The sequence below is a fragment of the Protopterus annectens genome, chromosome 5.part0 (genome assembly GCF_019279795.1).
Source record: "Protopterus annectens isolate FY-2018-M chromosome 5.part0, PAN1.0, whole genome shotgun sequence".
Taxonomy (NCBI): domain Eukaryota; kingdom Metazoa; phylum Chordata; order Ceratodontiformes; family Protopteridae; genus Protopterus; species Protopterus annectens.
Window position 1 is genome coordinate 1,843,631,350 of NC_056735.1, and position 16,599 is coordinate 1,843,647,948.

Consider the following 16,599-nt stretch of genomic DNA (forward strand, 5'->3'; position numbering starts at 1 on the left):
TCATTTCTTATGTTTGTCCAGGCGTCTGGGTGTAACGATAGTCTACCCCAACTGCCTCTAGAGTAGGACAGCCGGGCAGCACCTCAGGAGCACTGATAGAACCTGTTGGAAAAGGGTTCTCTGAAGCCCTGATTCTGTGGAACCCCTCTCCCTTGAGTGACACTGACCATTAAATCCTCTCCTCCTGCCTCTAAAAGAGGATTCATCCTATGAATTGGGAAAAGACCCTCAAGACTTATGGAACCGCATCTTCTTCCCACTCCACTGGTTCCTGAAGAAGGTCCGTTGGCAGGAAGAAAACAATCTCTATGGCAGACAGAGACTTCCCTTCTTGCTTGCTGCAAGTAAGAGTCTCTTTTACTGATGGTCCAAACAAAGAGGAGCCATCAAGGATCTGCAAACCCAGACAGCCTCTTCCAGGCAGGTCTCCTTAGGGCTATGCCTGAACCAGCGGCTCGAGAGGTTCCTTCTGCAGCATGGGAAACTGACCTCATCAAGGAATTAGCAATGGAAGACATAGTGGTCAGTTGGGGAGAAACCTTCTTGAGCTCCTCCTCCAACAATGATTGTGTCAGAGAGGTAGAGATGTCCTTAATCAGGTCTCTCTGAAGGCACATGAAGTGTGCCAAGTAATTCAATGCTCTCAGTGTAAAGGTGTCTGAGGCATACACGTGCTTCCCATACCTGTCCAAAGTCTAAGGCTCTTTGTTTGGAGGATGAACAGTGGAGCTCTGCTCAGCTAGCTCCTTCTTAGTGGCTGCTGACACCATAATGGCATCAACTGGTTCACCCTTATTTAAAAATGGGCAGTCACTGAGGAGGCTAAGGTATTTGCCACTCACTGGGGATGGGCTCAATGGTGTCAGGCTCCTTCCAAGCCTGGCGGATGAGAAGGTCAATTAGCTGGTCCACTGGTCGGGTCACCCAGGACATAGATGGATCCATTTTGAATGCCTCCAGGAACATTGACTCCTCAGAGGAAGGGGTTGGGAAAAACAGACACCATTTTGCTTCAGAATTTAAGAGGACGGTGCAGTGCTGCAGCGGTAGCATTGTTGCCTCACAGCAAGAGGTTCTCCGGTTCGATTCTTAACTGGAGTGCCTTCTGTGCAGAGTCTGCATGTCCTCCCTGCATTCGTGTGGGTTTTCTCTGGGTACTCTGGTTTCCTCCCACATTACAAAGACATGCGTCTGGAGCATTTCTCCCTGGGCCTCTGCTGAAAACTGGCTTTGTTCCAAGTCGGACTTTCCCTGTAAACAAATGTTTAGAAAAATAATTTAAAAAATAAATAAATAAAGTTATCCCTGAAAGAGATATTGTTGGGGGGAAATCTGGGAGACCCTTCCCCCTCATCGAAGTCAGTGTCCTCCGTCAAAGACTCCAAAAAACAGTCTAGGTGCTTCCTCTTGCACTGTCGCTTCTCAAGGGCCTCCTCCATGGAGTACTTGGGAAAGGACTCAGAAGACAGTGGAACCTCTTGCTGAGGGGTAGTCTGGAGGCTCTCCAGGAGGGGCTGACCACAGACAGGATGGATGGGAGCAAAGCCCTGATCCACAGGGAGTTGGATAGGACCTGGCAGAATAGGGACCACATCTCATGGTGTGTAGAAAGCCCTCTCTGTCACCTGGATGGCAAACGTCACTGGGAGTGCCTGATCTCCCACTCCTGGAGCCGAAGTTGCCAATGGATAGAAGGATAAGGCCACCCCAGATCCAACACCTCCAGAAGGCACTGGCCCCAAACTATCGAAGGCCAGGACACAGGAGAAGGGATGCCTCTGAAAGGGTCAGAGCCAACACCAGCTCTGAGGACCCGGCACTGACATCTTGGGTCTGGGACCTGCTCCACTCAGAATGTAATCGGGACCAAGCTGGTCTGGGACACTGCCAGAGTCTCACACAAAGACAAAATTCCACCAAAAACACAATTCCACAGTCCGGTTCCAATAAAGGCTGTCCCATCCTATGTAAATCCTCTGTTCAGAGGATAATCAATAGCAGAAAAATGTGTGCAGCAATCACAATTTATTAAAATAAAATCAAAATCAAGAACAAAAATTCCTGGGATTAAGCACTTTCATCTCCCCTCAGGAAACTTCATCAGAATCAATTAACAAAGAAATAATGAATAACTTTTAATGAATTTTACGTATTTTATTCAGCATATTCTGTTATGAACATATTAGAAGGAGTTGTACTGTATTGGTTAAATCACACTGTTTTTTTGCACCAAGCACTTTAGATTTTATACATTGTTTAATTGACTGGTTGATTGACCAATGGGACTAGTTTGGTGGAGTACTTAATATGGGTTTATTTCTTTGTTAATTGATTCTGATGAGGTCTCCTGAGGGGAGATGAAAGTGCTTAATCCCAGGAATTTTTTGTTTTTTTTTTTGTTTTATTTGATAATAAATGCTGTTGCTGCTTTTCTGCTTTTGCTGCTACTGATTATCCTCTGAACAGGGGATTTACATAGGAGGGACAGCCCTAATTGGAACTGGACTGTGGAATTCTATTTTTACACTGCCAGAGTCAAAGAAAGACATATTTCTGCACTCCAATGATGGTCCACTCAGGAAGGCCAGGCCCTGCAACTCTGAAGCAGAGGATCAGATCAGAGGCGAAGGAGGCTGCAGTATCAGGGTTGGTATTCTCTTGGATCCAGCATGGGTTGGAGAAGACAAGATCCCCAGCTGGTTCTGGGCTTTCAAAAATCTCTGCATCACCCTATCCATATTACAGTGGGACAGCCAAGAGGATCTAGAGGAGACCAAGGAATGTGTAGACCTGACCAGAGACAGGCTGGTCTGGACGGCCGGGGGAGGGAAGATTTACTCCAACGTGGAGTACGGCTCCAGGACTTCTGATCTGGACTTCTGATCTGGGGATGTCTGGCCCAAAGGAGTCTGTTCCAGAGATGAAGAGCTGTGGATCAGAACTACCTCCACTAGATCAGACAGACTGCTCCGACCTGAAGGCTGAGAATCCGACAGACAGGAAGCCTTGGCTGGCCCCAGCTCTACTGGATCTGAAGGACCTCTCAGATCCAGACAGAAGCAGTAACAGGAGGGAGTCAAAGATGACAGATCAGACAGTTTCCTGTGCTTCTCAGAAGCAGAAGCTGTGGTCCCCGGGGTAGCCGAGGGGACACTCTTCTTAGGGATAGGTGTCCGAGCTCCAGAGGACAGCAGAAGGCTTCTCAAGATCAGCTTGTTTTGCTGATCAGCAAGAGCTTGGGGATTGAAGGCCGAGCAGATATTGCACAGAACCTCCAAGTTCCCCTGCACCAGCAATACACACACCTTTTGTAGGCATCCGACTGGGTAAGCTTATGCCCGCAAGAGGCACACCTTTTAAAAACAGGGTTTGTCTGAACTTGCAAGTTTGTCCAACATGCTGAAAAGAAAACAGCACACAAGCATACATTGAACTCACACACACTAACACTATACTAATAAACTAACAACTTAAAGATACAGGGAAAGATTTATTTATTTATTTTTTATATTATAAGAGAAAGGAAGAAAAAAGGAGAAAAGCAGAAGGTGTGAAAAACCTAAGCCATTGATAAACTCCAAAACAGGGAGATAGCTAACTAAGAAGGGAGGGGAGGTACCACTAACAGTGACAGAATGCACCTAAAAACACTTAGAAGTAAGGAAAGGCTAATAATAGAATAGAATTGAATGGAAAAAACACTTGGCTGAAATGAAGTCTCGGAATCGTGTCTATGCTGGAAGGTGGCAAACAAGATCCAGGGGCTGAGGAGGAGGAAGGTATTATGGGAGACAGAGGAGTTTTAGACTCAGATCATATGTCTGGAAGAAATGGCCTAGTCAGATCCGAGGACGGATCTTAAGACCTATTCATGATGCATAATGAAATGAACAACATCAGATCTCAAGTTAAAAGCTTTGATGTATGTTTCTGCAAGGGCATGTTTAAAAGCAAGGGAATTTGAAAGGTTTTCAGGAAAACATGTGCTGATGCCTGGTGTGCAACCTGTTTCATTAACCTTCACAATGAATTACAGTAATAATTAAGATGTCCCCTATATTGGTGCTTTTCTTTCAATATGTTTGGGGTTTGCTTCTGATTCTTGAGCAAGGATGATGACAGCCTTTCAGAAAATGTATGTGAAGCACAGCTGTTCTGTTAATTTTATAAGTGAATTAGAGCAATGCCTTGCAGTAATCTCAGTTGGTATGTAGATGATTAAGGTTAGGTGCAGCTATAGTATATTAAACAAACTCTGCATATATTTCTTGACTGTTTCCATTCAGTACAGAGGGCATTAAGCATATTGTTATGGCTTGCTATCTGTGGGCTGTGTACATTGATACTGATTCCAGTCAAAGTAAAGCAGTGCGGCTATCAGATGTTACTATTACTTAATATGTGGTCTGTTAATAGGTTCATAGGTTAGTAATAGGCTAACTGCCCTTGCAAGCCATTTTAAGCCTAGCCAATTATCCCTTGTTAGACTCAAACCCTGCACCTTGGGTTTGTAAGTCAAACACCTTAACCATTAGGCTACCCTCCTAACATTATGTTATATTATAGTCGCAAGTTGCCATAAATTTACAAGTTATCTGTTTCACGCATGTAAAAATGCAAGGTGCAACTATGGCTTGACTTAATGACCTTTTTACAGTGTTCCCATGTTGCAAATGGAGGGTGTTACCACACCATGGCAGTTACTGATACTGCCTAATACTGCTTCGTCTCCAGGTATTACTCTCAGTAGGTTGTCTTCTATGTGGGATCCTTCCATCCTCCTGTGTCAGTGCCGGGTTCATGTGGGTAACAATGGCAGAGTGTCACTGTAGCACAGGAGTTACTTCTACTGATTCACATTGCGTAGTATCTACTCAATTTCTTAGATTGGGTGCCTTGAATTCTGATGGAGTCTACCTGCCTTCTTTCACTCACAGACTGTTTTTCTACTGTAACATTTAGTAAATATCTGTAGAGTTTCCATTTAGAGGACGTGAGTAAGTATCTTTGTTTAGATAGTATATGGCAAAGATGAGACCCACAGGCACTGCTGTAGCTGGGTCACCAAATGGTATAAAAACCTCATTTAGTTTTACTGCAAGTTGTCCACCGAGCAAGGATCCTTCATAAGCAAGGATTATGTTTAGGAAAAGACCACTGGATCAGCAAGAGGCTGGATGCAGCACTATATCTTCCAAGTCAAAAACATTCTGCAGTTATAAGTTATGCAAAGTTATCCATGGGTGTATTCTGTACCAAATGTAGACTCTATGGCCAAGAGCATGCCTTGTAGAACAACGTTCACTATCAAATGGGATGAAAAGAAGGCAATGAATATCCACCAGAAATCAGACAAACATCAGCACATGATTGTCACTCTTTATATGGAGATGTGGAAGCCAAAGAAGATGGCATCACAGAAGATGTCTCAGAGGCTAAGTGCTACATGCACTTCATGCACTACATCTTGCAGGTTTTTCACATATCAGTTGCAAAGCTTAAATGCAATACACGCTCTGCCCCAGAACTGTATGCAGTGATGGTAAGTCTCAGAGATGAGGTGCAGTGAAGGCTGGATATCCAGCAGTTTGGCTGTACAGCTTAATCTGCTGTTAAACACTTACCTTCAGCCATGGGACAGCAGGTCTGGAGGGACTTCAGTACCTTTTATATAAAAGCACTTTTCTACCTGCAGGAGTGGTTTGATTTTGATGCAGGAATGGTTTGATTTTGATAACAATCCCCTTAAAGCTAAGCAGGTCTTCATCCTCAAACAGCTTGTAACCTGGTCAGTACCATGCATAACAGACAATGCTTTTAAATTAGATCTAGACACTGATGAACCTTATTCAGACTACTGCATTGCCAGTCCTGTTACAGATTACAGAGACATCTGTAAGTGATTTCTGGGTGACTTTTTAAGTAAAGCTGTTATTTTCAGTATTCTAAAAAATTAGTAACATCACACGTGACTGACTTTAAAATGTTTCTCTTACTTAGTTAACTCAGACAGATTCATACATTCATAGATATTCCAAAGACTCTGAGTCTCATGACCATTCTCTCCTTGACAGTAATCTCACTCAGACATTACCTCCTTTCTCCAAGAGGGCCATACCATTCTATCCTGAAGTAAATTTGTGGATAATCATCCAGTCCTGTAGTTTATGTTTAAAGGAAGATAGTGAGTCACACTGCTTAACATGCAGGGGAAGATTATTCCAGAGGTTTGGGAAGCACTGGATTATAAACCTGTCCCTTTACCAAGTTCTATTTGTCTGTTCGGTAAAGATTTAGGTTCCTGGTTGGAGATGTGGAGAAGCAGGAGGTCCACAACAATTGGGTTTCTAATAGCAGCATAACAGGCACTGATGCGATGAACAGTGGTTTCCTTCAGCTGCTTATTATGACTAATTATTTCAAAGTTGCTCAAGCCGTTATCAACACATTATCTCTTACGTGTTCTATGTAGAAGAGATTATGTGGGTTCAAAATGACACAGCTATAGCCAAACAGACTTCTGCATTCCCTCAGCTCTGTAAGTATGCTGATCAAACCTAAGCTATCAGAGCACCATCAATTCCTCTTCGTTTGTGAATTTGATGTAGGAAAGCAGATTCTCCAAGAGGAATTATTTAAGCATGTCAGGTTTGTAAATTGTAAACCAAGGACTAAATTGCATTAATATTAAATCAAATTAATATGTCTGTCTATCTGCACCACTGAATCATTTTACTGCACAAGTAAGGAGAGTACATGCACCCTTTGTTTTTCTTGTTCTAAATAGTCCATAATATTTCATTACATATCATATTCACCTAATAAGTAATTTAATGACTAACTGGTCATAATGGTGGAATAATGACATGTAAAATTTATAATGACATTTAAGGCTAAGCTGGCTGCTTCCATCTACAGTGATAAAACTGATACAATATTGCTAAAGAAAAGTCCTTTTCCAGAGAACATGGTATTTCTTTTTTCCAAGAATCACAGCGGAATCATGTCATCATTTGTTAAGGGGAGCAGAGAAAGCAAACCTCCCCCTGCCAAAAAATAAGACATCTTTTTAGGCACTGTTCAGTGGCAGCTGATCTGCAAGATGACATCTTCTCTTTCCTCTTATCATATTTGCTCCTATGGAGTAATCTGTAGTCAGTCATAATGCAACCTACAGAATATTTCAAGAACTTAGCCAACACAGGAATGGAGAAAAGAGATTTTTACTAATCTGGATGACTGCAAGTAGAGGCACAGGAAATGAGCAATAAGAAGCTGTAATTTATTAACAAAAATTAGTAAAGGAAGCAAGGTTTGTTTGTTTCCTTCGGCTTTTCCCAGTTAGGGGTCGCCACAGCGGAACTCCCGTCCGCTAATGATTGGCAGTAGATTTTTACGTACTGGCTTGCTGGGCCTAATGCACAACCTTCAACGAAGGAACGTAAAGGAACCAAGGTACGGGGGCAAATAACTACACAGAAAAAATTAAGAGTGGGAGAAGGTCAAGCAGAAGTTCAGACTGTGGGTTAGAGACAGCCCTCCCTACCAGGGACTGATAACATAGTATAGGCATAGAGAAAAGAGGTAGGAGAGTGGTAAATACGACCAGCTCTGGCTGAGTTTATAGTTGAGTCCAGAACAGAAGCTGTGTTAAAAAAATGAATAATTAGCTGTTTGGAAGAGACTGGGAAATGAGAATGGAAAGGCAGTATACAGAGAAACAATATAAGGATATTTGTATTGCTTCTAAGTATGCAACACAATCTAAAAGATTTAGGATTTTCACACGGAAGTGTTTGCATAGGTATATTCATACCCCAAAGAGACTTATTATTATTTATTTGTTTGACTGAACATTGCTGGTCTCTGTCTTGTTAACTTAACAAAACTGTACTGCATGTATTTATTTGCTTGAATGAATATTGTTGGTCTGTGTCTCCATTTTGTTTATCAGGGTTAGTGCAGCAATTGAGCTCAAAGCCAGCTGGTTTCACAGTGAGGGTTGCTTTGCATTCTGTGAAGCCAGCCCATCCAAGGTGTGAGCTACTGGTCAAACAGCTTTTTGTGTTTATCTGACTGCCTGAGGGTCTAACTTCTCTTTTATACTACTGGTGTAAAGAGTTACATTTCTGTCAGACTGTGCTTAGTATCAGAGCTGCTTTGTGATTGATTCTATAATCATCTGGCTATACAAAGCTGATACAAGTATACTTTTTTGCACTCAATCTGTTTCAGTGATAGTTAACAAAACTGTAATGCATTTAGTTATTTGTTTGATTGAATACTGCTGGTCTCTGCAGTTTGTTAACAAAACTGTACTGCATGCATCTATTTGCTTGACTAAATATTGCTGGTCTCTGTTTGCATTTTGTTAACAAAACTGTACTGCATTTATTTGTTTGACTGAATATTGCTGGTCTCTGTCTGCATTTTGTTTTTCCTCTCACCCAAGTGTTGTTGTAATCTTAAACTTGGAGGCTTTGGAATTTTATGGTCGAATAAAGGAACAAAAGTGCTTATACAGCCTTTCTTGAAGCTGGTGTTGTTGCCTTATTTCAGAGAAGAACCTTGTGCAGTGTATTTTTTTGATAATGTGTAAAAAAAGAAATGGTAAAGTTTTGTTTTCTCTTTTATCATTGAATTTGCATAAATGTGCACTTATGCATCTTTGCAATGTGTGATGCTAATAAAGATATTTTAAACAAGTGTAATGCAACTCCTTAGGGAATGGATCCCCCCTCTATTCAAAGTGAATTTGCCTTGTTACGCATATCCTCATTTGCTAGACATTAAGAGAGCTAGTGGACTACCACATGCTGGATCCATGATTTGCTTTCTGACATAATCCCTGCCATCAACGACCCAACCACTGGTGCATGTTGGTTTAAAACTAGCCCTACAGAAACACCAAATGTTGGAGGTGTGACAGGGAAGAAAGCTGTAACTGGGAATATGTTTTTGGAGTGTAATGAGCTTGCAGACTTAAAAAATTTCTTACAGAATACTTTGTCAGAAATACTGGGGGAGCAAATGGCTGTAACTAAGGAAATGATTCTTTTCAGCTGGGACACAGGATCTGAATTGCCAAGACGTAACAAGGATTTATAAGGCTTAATTCTATTGGCTGCCAAAAAAAAATACTAAAAAATAGAAATTAAAATTTAAATCAACTGTAATTGAAGTACTGAATATTGTAAACGAGATGAAATAAGTGGAAATGAGATTTTTAGAAAAGGGAAGGAACAAGTTGCATAGAAATAAATAGAACATTTGGGAAACAAAACATGCAAGTGATAATTTAATAATGGTGTTTAATTTTGTACATATTCACACAGATGTTCACATGGTGCTTCCTTCTGTACTACTGATTATGTTTTGACTGATAATACCCAGCAGCATTTTGACAGCATGCCATATTTAGTCTTCATGTTTAGAACAACTTTTTTTTGTTATGCATTTAGTTAAAGTGGCACCAAACTTAAGGCAGCAGTCAGCGCTGTGAGGTAATAATCAGCAGTGATGTGTGATAATACTAAATTTATTGTGAAGCAAGTGTTCCTTTTGCTGGGATGTCACCACTGAGTACTGAAAACTGCCACTGAAATTTTTATATCTATTTTATAGGATCACTCATGTTTTTAACTTTTCTAAACTAAATATAAACTTGGAGAGCTAAATATTTTACGTAATATTCCTCACAACGGGCAATGCAACTCTATGTGCCTCTATTATATCCAGCTTAATAAAAAATGTTGTTCTCTTTAAATAAGTTTCCTTGATTCTTTATTACCCCTTCTCTGGAACAGATACCCCCTTTAATGTGAAGCAGAACTCTTCGCTAAGCCTATTCAAATACAAGTTGGACCAATGGATGGGAAACTGAAAATTCACCCCAACTTGTTGCCTGTGTCCCTTATGGACAGGGGCAGCTTGTAGATGCTCTAAGGCACTGGCATATACCAAAGCCATTCTGTCCTTGGGCAGCGATTATTGAGAAAATTGGGGCATTAATGGCTAGACTTAAAAAGGCTTTAAGGCCATTAGAGTAGTAAACTCCTATGATCCTATTTGCTACTGCGTACAACAACCACAAGCAGGATTAAAAATTCTTATTTCTGTATGTGGTTTGACAAATGGGGTGGGGTTACTTGCAGAAAAGTGGTGTGGTTTCAGCATGAAGGGGCAGGCCTTGTTTGTCAGGAAATGGAAAAGATGGCAAGATCTAAAGATCCCACCCCCAGTTCTTTTATCTTCATTATAATATTTACTACTTTAGCTACAGGTGGTGTAGATTTTGATATACATGTTCTATTAATTGCTTTTTTGGCAGCCAATGGCATTAAACTTAGTAAAGCCTTACTATGTCTAGTTAGTTCAGATCTTGTGTCCAGGCTTAAGAATCATTTGATTCAATGATGATTCAGACTGAATCAGACTGTAAGAAAATACTGCTGTTGTTGTGAGTCTTGATGTAGAGAAAGCATTTGACAGTGTAAGATGAAGTTTTATGAGTAGAGCAATGGAAACATTTGCATTCCCTTACAAAAATAATAAGGTGACTTAGGATGATATATGAGGGATTGGAGGCAAAAATTAAACTGAGAATGGTCCTCTCTGATAAGTTGTGTCTGAAAGGAACCAGGCAGGCGTGTCCTCTTTCCCTTTTGTTTGCTTTATATTTAGAGCAACTGGCAAAGAAAATAAGGGACTCCAAAATTCAAGGATATAATTGGTATGGTAATAGGGTTACCACCTGTCCCACTTTGTGAGGGACAGTCCCTCTTTGGGCAGTTGTGTCCTGACAAATTGTAAAAATGGCAAATGTCCTGAGATTTTTAGGACAAAATTATTTCTTATATTTTATGTAATAGTTGCATAAAACAGTTATTCTGTATCTAAAATACCTAAATGTTATAAGAAACAGAATAAGCAACTAAAATGCTACAAGAATAAGCTTTTATTTTGGCAAAAAAGTCAAGTTCTAACCTTTGTACTGATCGTGGGTACGTGTCGGCCTGTAAAATCTGATGTTTGTACCAAAAATGTCCCACTTTGGCCATTTGAAAAGGTGGCAACCCTATATGGTAATCAAGAAAAGTTGGCTTTATCTGCAGACGATAATATTTTGTACCTTATAAAACCAGAAAAAAGATCTGTGTTGTGGAACATTCTGGTACCATTTCAAGTCTCTTCAGGAAATAAGATTAATGAAGACAAGGCTACAGCTGCAAACTATGTGCCCACACAGTAATTGCTTTAGCAATATCCATAGTTACAGGGGCATGATAAATGAAGTATTTAGGAGTATGGGTTAAAAAGGATTCTGTTATGGTAGCTAAGGATATGTGGGACGAGACTAAACAAAAGACAATGCAAAAACTGAAAAACTGAAAGCTCTTTTTTATGGATATGGATAGCAAGATACAAGCAGTGAAGTGTTTTTAGTCCCTTCAGTTTTCTGTAAAGGTCAGGCTTGTTTTATCAACCAGAGGAGACGTTTTGGACAGTAATTAATAAAAAATTGAAGGATTTAATCTGGGAGGGGAAGAGGGCAAGAGTCAATAGGATAAGCTGATCCTTCCATCAGAACAAGATGGTTTAGGAATACCTGACTTGAAGGGATATTTTAGAGCTACACAGTTACAGCTCATATACACAACACATGCAGGAAGCTATAATTCAAAGTAGAAAGGGATGATGATGATGTTGAAAAAGTGTGTTTTATGTTTGCAGAATATCTACTACTTAAAATGTTAACTCTTTCCCAACCATGCATAAATAAGTTGGTGTGTCTCGGGGCCATAGCAACACCATTAATGTGGTGATAAACACAATCATCAAACTCAATTATAACTTGATATTAAGTCTAGAACTTCCATTAAAAGCCCAACTGTATTATTGGAGAATAACTTAGAGTTCATCAGTTCAAATCTTACCATGTCCAATCCTTCTTTATTAGGCATCACTGTGTATAAGGACTGGATATCCAACATTACCAATAAATCATCTTTTGACACTTGTAACTGTTCTATTTTCTTTTTAAAATCAAATGTGTCTTATATATGTTTCACTTAACTCAACAGCTCTTTTTAAATGCCTATCCACATAAATAGCCAATGCTTCTGTTTTACATTTTACACTCCAAACTATCGGCCAAAGCGGTGGATTATCCAAATCCTTGTGAATTTTCAGTAAACCAAATATATGGCTGAGCTTTGGATTATCTATTCTCAAATATTTTCTAATAGTGTCAGTAATTATGCCAGTGTAAAACCATTCCTCTATAATAGAATCAATAAAAGAAAAAGCTTTCTTCACATCCATAAACAATGTCTTTTTGTAAAACCTGGAATCAGATAACATATTGCACATTTTAACATCATACTCATGTCTATTCATCAAAACCAAGGCCCCTCCCTTATCAGCCTTGGTAATTAGAATATCTGAAGTATTCATTAAACTTTTGAACACTTTCTTTTACAGTCATATTATAATACCTATAATTAGGCTGATTATCAAACATATCTATTAGTTGTAACTCTGTAGTCATTAAAACACTTCCAATTATTTTCTTAATGGAGGGTTATTAATGCTACGTTTACAAATACTATTTTCACTGGGTGCATAATCATTGAAAATTAGCTTAAAGTTCAGCTTCCTCACATAATCCCTCAGGGAGTTAATAATGTCACATTTAGCAGCTTTCCCACTGGGGACAAAGGTCCAGCCTTTACTTAACACAAAACAAGCTTCATCGCTCAAAACATAAGATGAAAGATTAATGATTTTGTAGCAACAATCTACAGTACCCAATATCTCCGTTGTTGGTTCCTTCCTTTTCTCCAGTTCCTCTGTCAAAAAATGGTGTCCTGTGGTCCATGGCAGCTACTTGTGCCCAAGCCCTCGTTGCCTGTCCACCTTGCTGATAAACTTGCACCGGTTGCTTCACTGTGCCCTTCTGAAAATTTGAATTATTCACGACCATATTCTGATGAATCATGTTACTATTTATATGATTGGCTTCAATATTGTCAAGGGTCAGTTAATGCGTGTCAACAGGCTGACTGAGAGGGATACTGATTTTCATGATGAAAGTATAGTTCTTTGTGAAATATTTCTCAGTAGAGGTTATTCTGAAGAGGTTGTTAGGAATTTGTATTCTGCTGTTAATGAAATGACACAGCAAGAGAATTTCAGACAGTATAGGGAGAAATAAAGACAAGAACTATAAAATTTCTATGCAAATTAGCAACAGCATAAACGCTGCTGCTATCAAAAGTATTATCAAAAACAATTGGAAAATAATAGAAAGCTGTCCTGAACTTAAAGACAAGGTGGGAGTCCAACCCTTATTTAATTAAAAAAGAGGTAAAAGCTTTAAAATATTTTTCAAGCTAAATTTAATAAACCTATTACAGTTAATAAGAATAAAATAGGTATGTTTAAGTGTTTAACTGTAATTTATGTGATTATTTGCTCACTGAGATGAATGAGGTGAACATTAGTAGTTTTAAAGTTAAACTAAAAAAAGTAATTTTACATGCAAAAGTAGATATGTGGTATATGTAGTTGTGTGTCAATCTTGTCCCTCTTTTTATGTAGGTTGTACCAGAAGGGAGCTTTACAAATGCATTTATGAACATAAACATGCAGTAGAATTAGATGTTAAAAATGCTTTAGCTAAGCATTATAAAGCAAGTTCATGTTTGGTACGTTTTAAATTTTTGGTTGTTAATTATGATAACAGTTTTGTTGCCGAAGAAGGGCTGGTTGGCGAGAGTATCTTTGGCAAGTATGGGTAAATGCTTGTTTTCCTCCTGGCCTGAACAATAGAGAGGATTTTATAGCTTATTTAAAGAAAAAGGGACTTAAACATTGATTAAATACTGCTTTTGTCATATGACCTATTTCAGTCATGCGATTGGCGCTTGTAAGATTTAAATGTGATGTATGTCATGAGCATTATTCAGTCTGATGAAGTCATTATTTTTGATGAAAGTGCTTACAGTTTAATGCCACTGTTACTGTTTAATGCCATTTACTTCTTTTATTAAATGCCTTTGGTTTATTTTTTACCATCTTTCAGTTTTTGTTTTCATTTTAAGTACGGTTTACTGTTGGTTTTAATTATCAGTAACTAAACAAGTACACAATATCTCTCTTAGACCCCACGTAGGCACAATAAAACTCCATCAGCACAGTAACATTAAGTCCTAGAAAGTTTTTTCCCTTTAAGCTTTTGCTTTTCTTCTCCTAACTTTGTGTACTTTTTCAATGCATCTGTCTCCCGATGGAGTTAACTTAATGAAATAAATAAGCGGTACTGCATCAGTGGTAATAAATCCGCTTCCCCAGTATCTGCCTAATTTGACAGCTGATGCTTATCCATATCATCCCAACTCAAGCACTGCAAATCTTTTCTCCATAGCAATCGCAAGTGGTAACAGCCTCAGGGCTAATACCTTCCTGGTATGATCTTCTGGATTCAGATCTCATCTCTACACTGACACTTGGGGGGTCACTGAACTTATATTGCTGCAAGGATCCTAATGCAAATATTGCACATTTAGTTGGTCCAGTATACTTCCTAGTTTTTTCTAGAGTGACTGGCATATCTCCAACAGCGCAATCATTTGCAATGATCCCCTAAAAAATGCAAGGCTATCTCTAGGTCAAGGAAAGACTGCCAAGAATTCTTCCACTTTACAGTCAGGCCTGCTGCGTATATGTTAACGGGTAGAATACTGTTCCTGTAGCAAAGGGACTGTACAAGAAAGAACACACTGACTCTGAGTAGTCTCAGTGGCTAAATCCTAATAGAGATGCACTTTGTCAGCCATCCAAAACCCTTTCCTTTCCCAGGCAGCTAAAACAGTTTCCCTGTCAGTAAAGTCCAAAAACCCTTATTAAAACAACATGAGGTGGATAGCAGTTAGGAAGCAGAGGTCTGACAGAATGGTGAGCTCTCATTCACCAATCAATGCACTAAGTCAAGATTTAATGCTTTAGCTAAATGGTCCTCCAGAAGAGCAGAAAGGTTACTGGCTGCAATTTTTTTGACAGGCCCAGTAAATGTACATACTTCTGACAAAGTCTGCTCATATTCGTGACCGACTTCTCTTCCAGAAGACATCAGGATCCTCAGGTTTCATAGAACATTCCTGCATATGGAAAGTCTGCATTAGCTGTGAGGATTTCACAAAAGCAATTTTTGCCATACAAGTTTCCAGAGCCTGCTACTGTTATGACTTCTTCCAGGACCCTGACCACCAATGAGAAAAGGCTGTTTTCCATACTGGCAATTGGGCCCTCACTTCTTTCACATTCTAGGCCATCTATGTTAATCTGAATAGCTAGCTGATCAGCTGTAGGATGCTCCATAGCTGCTATCAGCCTAAATACCACTAAGCTTCAGCTAGCCATGGGCACGAGGTAGAATGTTGAAAGGGCAGACTACATAGGCTAACAATTTTCTGTTGCCATCAAAAAAATATAATAAAATGTAAGGAGAGAAGGGGAAAAAAAAAGGAACAAAATTCCATCATATACATAAAGCGCAACGGTGGTGAGACTACCAATTCCTGAACCGTTTGCCATTCTCCTTTCCCAAAAAAATCAGAATTTCAGTTTAGAAAGCAAAAGCAGCCTCTTCATTTCTTTTTCACAGCTACATATCTGCACTAACATTCCAGTGGCATTATGGTTATGAAAGCCTTCTCACAAACTGTAAGACAAAATAATTCTACAATGGAAAATATGCTATCAGCTGCTGAAACATGTCTGACATCACTGCTAAAGCATGTCAGATTAGAACTGATGCCAAAACACAGGAACTGCTTTCAATGCTTGAATCAATATGGCAGTGATTATTTCTACACTTCTTGGCCAAAAAATAAGATGCAGTACATCCCAGAAAAACGTGCCTCCGATAAGCAGCGATGGCCAGTACAAAAAGAAATGTATCCCAAGACAAAAGTTCCAAGTGAATTAATGTGGAAGTTACATATTTCAGAAAAGCAGGTTTTTAATGGGAATGTTTAATACCATAGTGCTGGTGAAATGAAGTCTTCTGCAGCTATCAGACAAGAGAACTTACACTTTTCCCAGAGATGTGGTGACTTCTGGTTATAATTCAGAGTGAGTGAGTGAATGACATCTGGTTATACTTCAGAGTGAGTGAGTGACGTGTGTGTGTGTGTGTGTGTGTGTGTGTGTGTGTGTGTGTGTGTCTGTGTGTGTGTCTGTGTGTGTGTGTGTGTGTGTGTGTGTGTGTGTGTGTGTGTGTGTGTGTGTGTGTGTGTGTGTGTGTGTGTGTGTGTGTGTGTGTGTTTGTTTCTTTCTTTCTTTGAGGGGTGCATATGAGATGTTCCCTGCATGTGAGTGCTTGGGTTTGAGAGGCTTTGAGTTTCTAGTCCTGAGTTTTTCAGTGAACGTGGTTTCATTCACTTTTGTTTGATGGAAAAAAAAATACTTGCTGAAATCTGCTCCAGCCAAACATTACACCCAATCTATGTCAAACAGCTGATCTCAACAATTGATTTGTGCATTGTCAAGTTTTTACTACATAAAACATAAGTAAAAAAATAAAACCGATCAGAT

At 39.5% G+C, this 16,599-nt stretch overlaps 1 protein-coding gene across 2 annotated transcripts in view; it reads right to left on the minus strand.

Annotated features, from left to right (window-relative positions):
- The window catches only part of VPS36 (vacuolar protein sorting 36 homolog), a 1,108,846-nt gene that overhangs the window by 723,981 nt on the left and 368,266 nt on the right, over positions 1–16,599 (minus strand). The window lies entirely within an intron of this gene.